General features: G+C 43.4%; 1 long non-coding RNA gene across 1 annotated transcript in view; it reads right to left on the bottom strand.

Moving 5' to 3' along the window:
- Positions 1-5,364: 5,364 nt before the first annotated feature.
- Positions 5,365-15,008, bottom strand: part of LOC129784368 (uncharacterized) — a 196,818-nt gene continuing 187,174 nt past the window's right edge. Inside the window, exon 3 of the long non-coding RNA XR_008747019.1 lies at positions 5,365-5,462. This is a non-coding gene — a long non-coding RNA (uncharacterized LOC129784368). The remainder of the gene's footprint in view (positions 5,463-15,008) is intronic.

Below are 15,008 nucleotides of genomic sequence, written 5' to 3'. Positions count from 1 at the left end.
TTTCTTTGATGCACAGTCTTTATCTTGCAGTGAGATCTTTCTCAGGGCTCAGTTTTTTGAATCCTGGCTACAGACACAACATTTCAGCTCACACCAGCCCTAATACTTCCAAGCAATCAGAATTCCAACACACTGTATATTTCATTTGAGTAGGCTAGATATAGATATCTATATGTCTTACATATATAAATATATATATAATATATATAGGAGACAGGCTCTGAGTTCTCAATGAATTCACAGTGATCATTGTTATTATGGAAAGAAGCAATTTAATTCCTTATAGCTGCAAGTGGTTTCTCCCCAAAGAGTAAAGAATGAACTCCTGGACACAACCTTCAGGCAGAGTTATCATGCTTTGGGAACTGTCTCTTATTATTTATGTCATATACCTGTACAGCACAGGTGTTCACTAACAACTTCCATTCTATATTGCGAGTCAACATCATTCTGCATCAATTTCATTTAAATATCACTTTATATTCAAGACTATGTGTTTTAGAACTCCCCTTACCATACTTGTAGTTTTATCAGTAACAGCCATTTCATTCTCTCCACTCATCATTCACGTCAAGCCTTTCCAGGTTGAGGAGAACATTTCCTACTTCTTTATACAGCAGGAGCCTGCAGGTGCCCCAGTTTTCATCTGTAGTGCTAGGTGCTGTATGCACACCTTTCAGGTGAAAAGCTCTTACAATCTGACTAGAGAAGACAAATATCAAAGGGTAACTTTGACCCCACATCACAGATGAGAAATAAGGCCTTAGGAAAATTAATTCCTGCCATCATCCCATTCAGCTTTGGACAACAACCATTCAGGCATCTAGTTGCCCTAGACAGTAGTCTACAAGGAAAGAAAGAGCAAGAGAGCACCAGAATATTCTACAAGCAATTCATGTGCTGTATGGACTAAATATTTTAAAGACATCCAATGTTCTCCCACTACCTGTACAAGAAGACTGGATTAATTAGCTCTTAATTTAGGTTTCAGTACTCATTATAAAAATATCCACAGCCCCCGTCATTTTTCTCACCTGTTGAAGTGTCTAGGGGGAAATCTGAGATTGTCTGCCCCTACTGCTAATTCATCCTCTTCTTCACTTCTGCCTATTTCCCATGTAAAATCCACCCTAGCTTTCTAGACTAAATGCCATTTCTGCAAGCTTTGTACCATTTTGACTCTGTCCTTAGGACCTCCCATTCCTGCTGTCTCCGTTCCTCTCAACACACAGGATCTTATCAGTTTCATTCAGAAGAAAACTGTCTAATATAACAAGATTGCCGTTACGCACCCCTTTCTAGTCCTTTCCTCTGCCTCATCTTTACTAATTCAATTGAGATAGAGCACCTTCTTCTCACCCTCTTCTTGGACCTCCCATTTGCCCCATTTTGTCCCATCCCCTCCAGCACTTCTCGTTCTCCGCTTGTCCTTTCAAAATAGAAAACCACCAGACTTTCCAGGAATTGCAGACAGTAATTCCAAAACATCTTTTAAGAATCTTCATCTCCTCTCAACTCCGCTCTCCTCCATGCCTAAAGCCAGCACACCTGTGACAACCGCTGCAGACCCCAACCTCCAGCATTTCAGACCTTTCCATGTCTTGCACCTCGCTGCAGCCACTCCTGCCAACATCTCTAATGAGTCAAGTATCCTTTGCCACATCTTAACAACTTGATTTTCATACATTTCCTCCCTATTTTATCAGCTGCCCCAAACAGCCAACTATTCAGTCTCTCAGTTCTGATGCTTTGCCCTCCTGTGGCTACCTCAGTTCCTCTCCAGGTTATCTTGGTTGTCTTTTTCCCCTTTGATAAATCTGCTTTATTCCTCATTCCAACTCTGAATGCCTTCTCTCACTACATTCCATCTCTGTAATCTAACCCACAAACTTAACTTCACTATTAACATTAGGCAGATGTACCGGGTCCCCGTGCCCGGGCGCTGGCGGGGGCCGGGTGCCGGTGCCGCGGGCAGCTCCCCCCGGCCGGCAGAGCCGCTGCCCCCCGGCTCCAGGCCGGGCCCGCCGCTGGCCGAGGCCGAGCCCCGCAGCCGCGGGGGCAGCGCCGCGGGGAGAAGGGGCTGAGAAGGGGAAAAACCCCCGCGGGGGGGAACAGCGGCGGGAGCGAGGGGGGCCGGGAGGGGCGAGCAGCAGCCCCGCAGCCCCCCGGGGCAGGGCCGGGCCGGGCCGGAGGAGGCCGGGGGGGCTCCGGGCGCCGCAGCAGAGGCTCCCCGGCAGCCCGCGGGGAAGGGCAGGGCAGGGCAGGGCAGGGCAGCCCCCGGCGGGGCAGGCTGTGCCCCTCAGCCCACGGAGCCCGCGGGGGAGCAGCTCCCCCCCGCAGCCCGGGGCAGGGGGTGCCCGCGGGGGGCTGTGACCCGCGGGGGCCGCGCTGGAGCCGGCTCCGGGCAGGGCCCGTGGCCCCGCGGGGAGGAGCCCGGGCCGGGGCCGGGCTGCGGGCAGGGCCGGTGCCCCCGGGGGGGCTGGAGCCGGCTGGGCCTGAGGGGCTGCGCCCCGCGGGGGGCCCCGCGCTGGGGCCGGGCAGGGGGTGAGGACCCTCCCCCGGCGGGGCAGCAGCGGCCGGGACAGCGGGGGCGGCACCGGCCGCGGCCCCGGGACAGCCCCGGCCCGGCTGGGCGCAGGGGCAGGGCGGCGGCGGCGCCAGGCCCGCCGGGTCAGCCCGGCACAGCACATGCTGATACGAGGGATAGGAGGGACAATGCTGTACCGCTGCTCGGTGGCGCAGGGGGCCTGGTGACAGAGGACATGGGAAAGGTACTCAGTGCCTTGTTCGTGTTGGCCTCTATGGGTAAGACACATCCTCAGCTGTCCCAGGTGTCTGAGCCTAGTGAGATAGTCTGGAGCAAGGAGGACATATCCTTGGTGGAAGAGGATCAGGTCAGGGAGCAAACTGGATATGCTTGAGTCCATGAGACCTGATAGGACATATCCATGAGTGCTGAGATCTGGCTGATCTTCTTGTGAGGTTACCCTCAATTATCATCGAAAACTTGTAGCAATTGAGAAAGGTTCCTGAGGCCCAAACACAAACATCACTCCTATCTTTAGTACTGCAAAAAGGAGGACTCAGGGAACTATTGGCTGGTCAGCCTCAGTCCCTGGGAAGGTGACAGAGCATATCTTGGAAATTTCAAAGCATATGAAGTTCAAAAAGGTGGTTGGGAATAGTCAGCATGGATTTATGAAGGAGAAATCATGCTTAACCATCCCAATCACTGTCTGCAGGGAGGTGAGTGGCTCAGTGGATGAACGGAGAGCAGTGGATGTTGCCTATCTTGACTTAGTAATGTGTTGACAGTCTCCCATGACATCCTTATCGATAAACTGAAGACATATGACCTAAATAAATGGACAGGGAGGTGGACTGAAAACTGCCTGAACTGCCACGCTCAAAGTACGAGCAGCACAAAGTCCAGCCAGAGGCCAGTCGCTGGAGATATACCCCAGGGGTTGATACTGGGTCCAATACTATTAAGCCTCTCATTAATGGTCTGGAAGAGGCAGAGTGCAGCTTCAGCAAGTTTTCAGATGATACAAAACTGGAAGGAGTGGCTGATACACCAGAGGGTTGCACTGCTATTCAGAGGGACCTGAGCAGGCTAAAGAAATGAGCCCACAGAAACCTCCTGAAGTTCATCAAAGGAAAATGCCAAATCCTGCCCCTGGGAAGGAATAACCCCAGGCACCACCACAGGCTGGGGATAACTGGCTGGAAAGCAGCTTGGCAGAAAAGGACCCAGTAGGGGTCCTGGTAGATGCCATGTTGACCATGAGCGAGCAATGAGCAAGGCAAAAGGTTAATTGCCTCCTGAGCTACATTGCCAGCAGGTTGAGGGAGGTGATCCTTCCTCCGTACTCAGCCCTGCTGGGACACATCCAGGTGCTGGGTACCTTTCCAGGCTCCCCAGTACAAGAGAGACATGGACATACTGGAGCAAGTTGTGTGAACGGCTGTGATACTCCTTAAGGGACTGGAATATCTCTAATATGAGGAGAGGGTGAGAGAGTTGGGAGTTTTGTTAGTGTGCATAAAACCTGATGGGTAGTGTAAAAAAGATGGAGCCAGATGTTTCTTAGTGGAACATAGTGACAGGACAAGAGGCAATGGACACAACCCAAAATATGGGAAATTCCATTTGAACGTTAGTAAAACCTTATTTGCACTGAGCATGGTCAAACATTGGAACAAGTTCCCCAGAGAGGTTATGGAGGCCTCACTCACCGAGTTACTAAAAACTCAGCTGGACACAGCACTGAGCAACCTTCTTTAGGAAAGCTTGCTTTGAGCAGGTGGTTGGACTAGATGATTTCCAGTAGACCCTGCCAACCTCAAATAATCTCTGATTCTTTGATTCATGGTTCTACTTCTCTACCCTTTCCTGGTCTGTGTACTCAGTTGTCTCAGCTTTGCTTTCCTTCCATTTGAGGAGTCCCAGCTATGATCTCCAAGCAACCTTCCTTCTCTTTCACTGTGGACAATGCCACCATCCTGTCACATGCCTATAACCTTGATATCAGATTCAACTCATGCTCCTCTCCCAGATGCCACTTCCCAGTTAAATCACAGTCTTGCAGATCTGTTCTGTGCAACACACTGAAGATGTCTTTCCTCTCTATCTAGCCGTCTAGGTGAATCTCTTATCTCAGACTTTATCATTGAACATCTTAATTACTGCAGAATCCCTTTTTCTCATTGTTCACAGATGTTAATTTGCTCTGATGATATTCCCTGGATGCAAAGGCCCTTTTCCCACATATACCATTGATTTCCCTTCAGCATTTATATCAAAACTAGGCTGTCCGCATCCAGTCAACCCACACAACCATTTTCCTCAGTCCATGTGCTGGATTTTCAAATGACTGCTTTTGTATTTTCTTCCATGCTACTCTCCATAAATATCTATAAAATAACCTTTCTATTCTCTTCCTTTCACTGCAGCAATATCTAGAAAGCACTGACAAGGGCTAGGCTGCAGATGCTCTATTCGCCTTGCCTGTCATACTGACCAGCAGTTCTTTATTACATCTGTGGGTCTCCATCTGTCTGTCACTATCCGTGGCTTCTTGATTTGTACTTAGATGTAAATAATTTCATGCAGAGAATGTCTATGTTTCTGGAGTGCCTGCCACAGGGAAAATGAGTCCTTGACTGGGACTGTAATGCAAATTACAATTGTCAGATAACAAAAATAAACACAGATCAATAATAGACATGTTCTAAAGAAATTAGGGAAATTCTTCATAACTGATTAGAGAAATCCACACAAGAAACATTACAACTATCGTAATTTGATTTTAAACAACAAAACATAATTAAAACACCCCAGGTACTGGAATTAGTACTCACTTTTTGTATTTACCTTCTTAGAAATGTCTAGGAATAATCCATCAAATACTTCTTGTAGGATACAGTTTTAATCTGGACATGTGTTACTCTCAGTCTACCTGCAAAAAGACACACACACACACACACACAAATCAGTGTTTTATTTAGTGATTTTTAACTTATTTGCTACCCTAAATGATTTAAAAACAAATTATAACAGTTACACAGGGCACATAAAACAGTTATCTATACGTATGTGGTTCCTAGTATAATATCACATCAGCACTGTACTAAGGTATGCTTAATCATCTCCTGGAAATAAATGTGTTTGTTAAATACAATCTAAGGCTTCCTGTACAGCTCTTAGATTTAAATGCCTGTCCGTGGCTAACTGTGCAAATATCCATCCCTTTGCCAAAAGAGTAATTTACCAGTTGCTCTATTGTAGTTTCAAAGGTTTCCAATTAACATGGTAGTTGTTCCTTTCATTGTGTGATTTTGCAGTCCTCGGGTGAAAAAAATCTTTTTATTTATGTGGTATCCCAAGTATTTCCTTCCTTAAATCTTATACCTTTGTTAGAGCGAAACGACTGAGATCTTACACAGATGCTTCTTGTTGTTTCCACTCACATCAGTAAATTTTGTCTTATCTGAGCTGCTTGTGGTGGAAGAGCCTCAGTTTAAAAGTGATGATTCATGTGTGACAAACCTGTCACACCACAAGCAGGAGGTTCAAAGGAAGTGTAGTACAGCACTGGGGCTCCTCTTCTCTTGCACCTCTCATTAGCTGATTAGCCTCAAGCCCCTTCTCTTAGCTCCTTTTCTCGTCTCAGGGAGACAAAGTCCCATAGGGTCTGGGGAGGTGGAGAAGAGACCACAGCAACTCGGTGTGTGTAGTTTCATTGAAAGACAACTTTGCCAGGGCCAGCAACTTTCCTAGGCTACCCATTTTGCTTGATATGCATCTATTTTACATGCATTCTGGTCTACAATGTCTTACAGAATTGGAAAATACTAAAAATAAGAAGCCTGAATGATGTGATAACATGCTATTATAGAGGTGGGCTTCCACATAATTTCTTGGCAACTTGTTTCTGCATATATGGTCCAAAACTACACTGACCTTTTAATCCTGCCAATTGTAAATTAATTTTGAATCCAAGCTGTCCACTGAAAAGGTGCAAAGGTCACCTTTAAATATCTTCTCTGCTAGGTTGCCCTTTACTCCATGGTCCACATCCTTTGGCTTCCTCCCAATTATTCTGCTTCTTGAACAACCCTCCTTTCTGCTGATTGCGTCCTTGTACAGATTATTTCTCCCCCACATGCATTTTTCGAAGCTGCATCTCATTTTGTCATTTCCTGCCTAAGGTTTCTAATCTCTCTATCTTCACTGATTTATGCAGTGCCTCCCAATTTGGATCATCTGTGATTTTAATTAACATGTACTCTTTTCCTGTCTTTTGGCTAATGAATGAAGATGTTTAAAGAAGACTGGACTCAAGACTGCTCCCTGATGTTCCCCCACTGGAAAACTCATGCAATTCAATGCATTTTCATTTATTATCTCACTTTGCTAATGGCCCTGTGGATGGTTTTTAATCAACATCACAGGGTCCTTATCTAAGCCAATCTGAATTAATTTTGTGAGTCTCCTCTCTCACTGGTGTTCACTTCAATGAGAGGGAAAACAAAAGCAGAAGAGGCTATCGCTCACCAGAATGTTTTTCTGGGAGATCTGGAAATGAGGAGGATGTGAGAATAAATTGTTCATTCTCCTTTCTCAGGACTCTGGTAAACTTACGGTCCCCCACTACCATAGCATCTATACTTCTCCTGATTTTTAATATATGTATTTTTAAACTGCTTGTCAAGGTAGGGAAGTGCTATTATTTCCACTTTTGTGAATAGGCTCCAGCATAGAGAGAATAAGGAGGTGGTCAGCTCTGCTCTTTTAGCAGTCATGGTTACAAATTGAAAAGTTACAGTTGCTTGTGCATTTGCACCTCTCTTCTGGAAGTTACAGTGCCCTGCCTGCCTGTGTATCTCTGAGATAACCCATCAAATGCACCATCAAGGTGATTTCTTCTCTTTAAAACAAAAAAATCTATGCTTATATGTCAGTATGTACGTATCTATGTCATGACCTGAATGCCATTTTGAAAGACCAAGCCCAAGTAGATGTAAAGCGATGCCAGAAAGTGAGCATCAGGCACCCAGAGCACATAACTGCTTAATCCAGACCACAGGCTATAGAATAAGACATACAGCAATACCATTTGGATCTGGTCCTGAAAGTTATTTGGGTACCTCCTGCTCACTCAGCAGGGTGGTGAGGGATTTTGGAGGACCTGGTCCACAGTGATTTCCGTGATGTTATACAGGAAGTTTGTCCTGAATTTAAACCTAGATCTGTAAAGCTTAAAATGTGTCCCCCACCTAAGGACTTCCTTAATTTCCTCTCAAGAGGACAGTAACACTATGGGATGGACATTTAAGCTCTAGTCACTGCTCTATGACTGCACTCTTTTTTTCCCTCAAATGTAGGGTCTCACCTGGTCTGCATGCACAACTTCCTCTACTGTCACCTCCTGATAAACAGTTTTAATGCAGTAGTAACATTCATTTTGGATGAAAATAAAAACCAACTTTCTGCTACAGAGAAAAGGATTAGGAAAAGCATTTGTAGTATGGACTTACTTTACATGGGTTGTTTGTTTTCTGAAATAAAATACTGATGTTTCTGAATCAGCTTTGAAATAGTCTCAAAAACTTCAAGTTTTTGATCCAGCAGAATTAAAGAAAAAGAAGACAATCATCCCCTCTTCTCTCCCACCCCCCTCACCAATCAAAACTCATAGGGGGGGAAAAATAAAACAAAAAACAAACAACAACAACAACAACAACAACAAAAAGGAAAGAAAAAGAAGGAAAAAGGAAAGGGACCAAATATTTTCAGGAGCTTCAGCAGTCACAAAAAGCTAATCATGAGCTAAGATATGATCTATGGGAGCATAAAGGGAGGTAAAAACATGAAGAAGACAAATGTAGAAAATATTTGCAGGAGCAAAATTTATAAATATGCATTATATTTTTTAAACACATGTCAAAATTAATATGTGTTCTTGCTTTTGCCTTTCTCATTGATGTATTCATTGCAAAAAGATGTGTAGGACAAAATATTTGTCACCAATATTCTCATCCTATTAGGAAATAATTACAGGCTTTTCACTCTAAACTTTTAAACACGGCATAGCTGGAAATGAATTGCCTTCGACTTGCTAAAAATAAGCATAAGAAACTTAATCTAAGTCCACTGCCAGTGCAATTTATACTGTACACAACTTCAGTGAGGTGTAATTAGCAGTGCATTGCAATAATTTATTATTGGTTTAAAAAGCCTGAACAATCAGGACCTTACAGCAAAATGGGAAAATGGGAAGCTGTGCTCCAGACATATTATTCTGGTTTATATTAATTCAGTTATTTTACCTTTGGTGCACATTCATCTATCCATACAATGCAAATGCTCCATTGAGAAGGATGCTGAATATTGAACCTTTGGCTCAATATGAAATATGAACTCTGAGGCATAGCTGCAATAATACTTTAATTTGCATTATTATGATTAACATTCCTCTGAATAGGAAGCATCCAGTAATATTAATTGCAGAAATAGTGAGATTCCAATTGTCATAAATCACTGTGCAGTGTAAAGCAAGCTCTCTGAAAACCTTATAGAAAAACTCTTTTTTTGTCTGTTTTTTGGAGTTAATTTCAACCTCATTTGCACCAGGCTTTCCCATTTGTGTCTGTTGACAAGACAGTAATTATGCTTTTCTCTTGATTAACACATTCTTTTCAGTAAGGTCCCAAACAGCTTTCACATGAAAGGCTGAATGCAACAGAGCATGTTTCTTCTCATTAAAGACTTAGCATTCACCCATAGTTAATTTATCACACAGATACTTCCTGTCTCAGAGGAAGAAGGGTGGCCTTGAAGCTAATGCTCTTGATTTGATCAGAAGTTTTCTCCACAGCAGTTTAAATGAATGCTTTTTCAATATGAAGATTACTGAATTCATTTAATAAGTGAAAATGGGGTGGGGGGGTGGGGGGATGTGGGAAATGGTGTACAGTTTCTTTACCAAATCACAGATCCAAGGGAGATTTTGCCTTACTTGAAAAAAATATCATCTCTAAATCTATATAAACTTATCATATCAATATCTTATATATTTATGTCTTTGTAATGATTCAATATTTCCTCCTTCACTACCATTTTTTCCCTCAACACTGTTAGAAAAATTGGCAATATTCATTGATTAATCAAAGTGAGCAACCTTGACATTTGGTGCATCAGCTTTTATTCGCAACAGGCGTATGACGCAATGATTTATTTTGATGCATTACATTGTGCCCTAAAGAGCATCCAAAAAGAAAATGTTTTCATTGTAAGTGTTGTGAAAATAAGGCACCTGCATTAGGGACCACACAGAAGGAGAGAACAATTTTTGCCACCTGTGGTCTTTAATCCAGATTTTTGATGGTTGGATTGTTTTGGGGTTTACTTGCTTGGGGCCTTTTTGGATATGTTATTTCCAAATGTATTATATATTCCAAAAGCAATTGAAGGGTCAAAGCAGTGCTCAGCCCTAGAAATAGCAGAGCTTTTCCTGGCTAGCCTGCTGCTGTGGTCCCTCCTTGATTAACTCACAGTAGGTGGGATGCCTCTGAATTACTGTGGTACCAATTGAATTCCTAATGACAGTGCCCACTTTGCAAGCAAACACCACCCCTGAGATGGCAGTAATTAGTGCCATCCTCAACAGCACAAGAAATGGTGGTAGATGGCCTGGTTGCTGCTGAGAGGCTGAGTGAAGGAGGTAGATCATGAATGTGCCCTCACCATGGATGTTCAGACTAACTGCATTTGTGGCAAGCAATACTTTAGTCCCCACCTCTGGGCCTGAACTGAGGATCCTGCAAAGCAGTTCGCCATGTTCTGTGGTCCCCTCCATCCCCAAATAATGCTTTTAGCAGACGTTTACCATTAAGCATAAGTTTAAGTCTTGCTGGAGTTAGTAGAGCTTCACTATGTCCCTGAAGTCAAGTGTTCCTCCAAAATACCGTGGCCAAATGGGGACAGTCTGATAAGTTGGAGACACTTACTCATGACCAGGATTAAATAAATGCATACATATATAAACCGGTCACTGCGGCACACTTCTCTCCATCTCTTTTTCCATTATCACCCTCTGCTGTAAGCGATGGCTGGGGGTTTGCTGTCTAACACAGCAGCTAAGTAGAGTGAGGTGGGAAGCGGAGACAGCGCATGCGGAAATGAGCTGAAAATCATCCTCCCAATTGAAGCCCTGCTCACAGGACAACCTCTCATTATTTTGTTCCCCCATGGAGAACAGGAAGGCATGGCTGATATATTCCAGAGATCACAGGCATGTTCCAAAAGGCAGCAAATGAAAGCAGAAGAGAATCTCGTTGGGTTCAGCAGAATCAAAGAACATCTTTCTGTAAGCATATTCCTTTGCAATGACTGAAGCCAAACCACCACCATAATCTTCTCGCTCTCTACAGCTACCTGACAGGAGGTTGTAGCAAGGTGGGGTCAGTCTCTTCTCCCAAGTTACAAGTGACAGGACAAGAAGAAATGGCCTCAAGTTGCACCAGGGGAGGTTTAGATTGGGTATTAGGAAAAATTCCTTCCCTGAAAGGCTGTCAAGAAGTGGAACAGGCTGCCCAGGGAGGTGGTGGAGTCACCATCCCTGGAGGTGTTTAAAAGACACATAGATAAGGCACTGAGGGACGTGGTTTAGTGGTAGACTTGGCAGTCCTGGGTTAACAGTTGGGCTCAATGATCTTAAAGGTCTTTTCCATATTAAATGATTCTGTGATTCTATAGGCACGCTCCAGACCTGCACAGGTTTTCCTTTTTACACCAAATTGACACTCCATGTAGAAATACTCATTGGTTTTGGCCTTATGTTTCATTATCATATATGCTCACAGATTGTCATAAGAAAAAACAAATTAGTATAATTATCATCACAATTGTCATCCACACAATCAGCCCGTGGTGGCAAACACATGGGGAAGGCAGAGCTTAGAAATCTGGGAGGAGGTCCTTCATAACCAACCCATAACAGGTGGCAAGGTTTGCCTGAAGGGACCATCATCCCCAGACACTGAGTCAGTTGGGGAAGAGTTAAGGCTTGTTATCCATCCCTCTTTTGGATAAAAAGGAAACAAGGGAGGACCATTAGAGGGAGGATGGAGAGTGCAGTCTGAGCCACCCTTGGGGAGGAACTACAAAAGCAGTTAAGCCTGGAGAGCTGTTCTTCCCCTAAGCACCTCTTCTTTTTAGCCCACATATCAACTCAATTTTGAACCCCATCAGCCAGGACAGCTAGCTCCCAGCAGAGTGAGTCTTTTGCGCATCCCAATCTGTTCCAATTGTTGTAGGGGCCATTTCACGGTATTTTCTGTTTGCTGTTTTTTTGGGGGTTCTTTGAAGAAGGGTGAGGCTGTTTTTTAAGCAGTCTGTAGAGCAGGTTGGAAAAGGTTACACAGTGGAGGCTTCTCAGAATTAAGATAATTTTCTCAGTGTGTAATAATTTCAGGTGAAAAACTGGATTTCTGGGAAATGGTTCCACAAGTAAAGGATGTAGAATGGGTCCTGTCGAGCTTCAGCAGAATTACATTTTAACATTCATCAAAGAATTACTGTCCTGTGCTCTTTGTATACCAAGCTCTTCTTCCTCACTTGTTGCAAGATCACGAGATATGCTTTGTGCAAAAAGTTAGCTTTCATGTTCTACTTTTAATTGTGCCATATGTAAGTCTTATTTGCTTGTATATGCTTTGGTAATCACAGATTTCTCTCAGCTGACTTTAGACATGTGCATATTAGACTTTAAAGAGTTATTAACCTAGACTTGCTTAGATGCCTAGTTTTTAGTTGCATAAATTAACAAAGAATCTCAGCCCAAACTATATTTTCTCAGTACAAGTGAGTACCTACCCCTCCAGCCAATAACTATAATGTTGCCTTGACGAAGGCTGAGCAGCATTTCAGTAATGACACTGTTCAAAACGTTACAGTTGGCCATGATAATGAACTGTTAAATAACTTATTTTAGCAAAACAGGAGAAGCTGAGGACAAAATATCCAATTTTGGCCAACTGGAACAAAGAACAGGGCATTTTCATCAGCCTGAAGTGTAGCGACCTTAATTGAGTTGCTTCTGTTGTGGGAATTTGATTCATTAAACTTAGATTTCAGGTGGGCTAAGTGATTGTACAGAAATGCAACAGCTTCTTTTTTGTAGTGAATTAGTTGCCTAATTTAAAATTAACATACCCATCTGATCAAGGCTTGCAAAGCAGTTTAGAAAGCAGCCTTCCTGCATGTGTAAAACCTTTCTTTGGCTCTTACCACAAAATTTGCTTTGAAATTATCATAATCCATATCACTATATTCAAAGCATTAAAATACATCTTTTGTGCAATAACATCTCCAAGATAAATATTTTTCTGGTCTACTGTGAAAAATAAAATGTCGTCTTTGGCTACTGGATCATTTTTTCAGCTACTCCTTTTTCTGTGGGAAAAAATATTTTTTCTGTTGGGTTCATTTCATAAGTAAAACCAGTTCTCCTTGCCTATTTTAACTGGCTATTAAAAATGTCCCTGTAGAAGAAAGAATTTCTGTATGGCCTAGAAAAGTATCACAGTATGTTTCCCAGTTCACAACAGATGTTTCTATAATTGTTGCTCAATTGTTGTCCTGTAATGGCTTCAGGTCTTTCATCATTGACTTGACCGACAATAAAACATAATCTCACAGTCAATACACTTTTCGTTAAAGCTGTTAAATGGAGACAATAATCTTTTGCTTTATCCAGTGCCGATCTTTAATCCAGACCCCTTCAAATGCTCTGCAACGAAGGGTAATTTCTGCCCCTGCTTTTTTCGCCAATGGGTAGGTAAGCTGACATTGAGAAGTTCACAGGAGCACAGCTATTGATCTCATGGATGGAAAACTTGACCCTAATACAGGCTGGCAATTGTGGGCTAACCTATGTGGAGCTCAAGTTTCTTGTAGACTATAAACACTCCTGCATACCTCCTTATACATGCTATCTGGTCATTTTGTAGGTTATTTGTACACCTCAGCTTTGACATACTCTGACTTGAAAATGTTGAGAAAAATTACAATTCCTTGCAATGCTTTTATCCCATTTGCCACAGATGACACATTGTCCACAAAAACTCCACTGGAATATTTGTGTTTGCAAATGTCTTAAAAGTAGAATAAGCATAAAAAAATGTGAGACACCAGTGATTAACGAGATGTACAAAGCAAAAGCTCCTGGTATAACTGTTGTAACAAATTAATGGTACGTGAAATGGATATTAAATAATCTTTTAACATCTTTTTAAAAGCTATTTTCTCAGAATTTAAAATGTTACATAGCTGCTGGACCAACAGGTAGATTGGGCGAGATAGTTCTGCACTGCCTGGGGGCACATCGTGCCTGATACAGGCTGCTGCACCCATTCCTTAATTTGTAATTGATTTACTGGTGTAAATCAGCTGGCTGTTGCATTGGTGTGACCAGTACTAGGTCAACAGAGGCCAAGGACACTGTTCCTTGAAGCTCAGTGCTTCTGGGTTAGGAGGATGTGCTCCTCAGCATTGTCTCCTGACTTCCTAGGGGGTGTAACACTGCTGGGGGACACTGCTGAGAAAGAGGGGCACTCAAGGTGGACCACATAGGGACTCCATGTACCGTCCCCTGTGCCTGTGCCACAGCCTTTCTCCTCCAGCTCAGTGTGATTACAGCCCAACACAGGACAGGTCCAAAGAGGAATGGGCAGTACTTCTCCAAGGGTGCTTCTGACCCTGAGAGATGCCATCACCTATCTGAGGCATCTTCTGGGCTGGCAGGTTTGACACAATACTTAAGAAAGACCTGCCCCTTTCCAAACCAGCAAAGAGAGGCCACATTGAATGTCCTAGGACATCCCGAATGACTCGAACTTTTAATCCATCAGAGAATACATTCATAACTGTATTCTTTCTTTGCAGCCCACCACATGCTATGTCTACCCCATTGCTACATGCTTAGTAGCCTGTCCTGCTGGCCATCATGCTGAGGCAAATGTAGGCATGCTGTGATGCTCTTTCTAGAAACCATGGAAGAATTTACCTCCTGCATTTAGGTGACATATTGGCATTTGAATGGCTTTAACGAGGATCCCCACTGAAAGGAGCAATCAAGGGCAGAGCTTTGAAAAGGTTTTCATTTGTGGTGACAGGAGAGGTCTGTGGCCTCTGAATGCCCTTCTCTCCCTCCGTTGGTTGCCTATCCTGGAATCCCAGAATGAGTGATTTAGATACTTCTGGAAAGCCCCAGGAATGAGGTGGTATTAAAAAGGGTCAAAGCATACACTTCATTTATGTGGCTGCACATGTGCACACAAATGTATGTATGTAGGTATACATACACATACATATACACACACTGTGACATTTGCTGTTACCAGAACTACAAACTCCAAATACGGGCTGAACATCTGGAGCTGGATTGCCATGTTGTACTGTACTGTAATGACTCAGCACAGGAGTATTTAATTTCCTCCCA

Source organism: Falco peregrinus, chromosome 4, assembly GCF_023634155.1.
Source record: "Falco peregrinus isolate bFalPer1 chromosome 4, bFalPer1.pri, whole genome shotgun sequence".
Lineage (NCBI taxonomy): Eukaryota > Metazoa > Chordata > Aves > Falconiformes > Falconidae > Falco > Falco peregrinus.
Note: the sequence above shows the minus strand (reverse complement) of the source record. Positions and strands in the feature narration are given on the sequence as shown.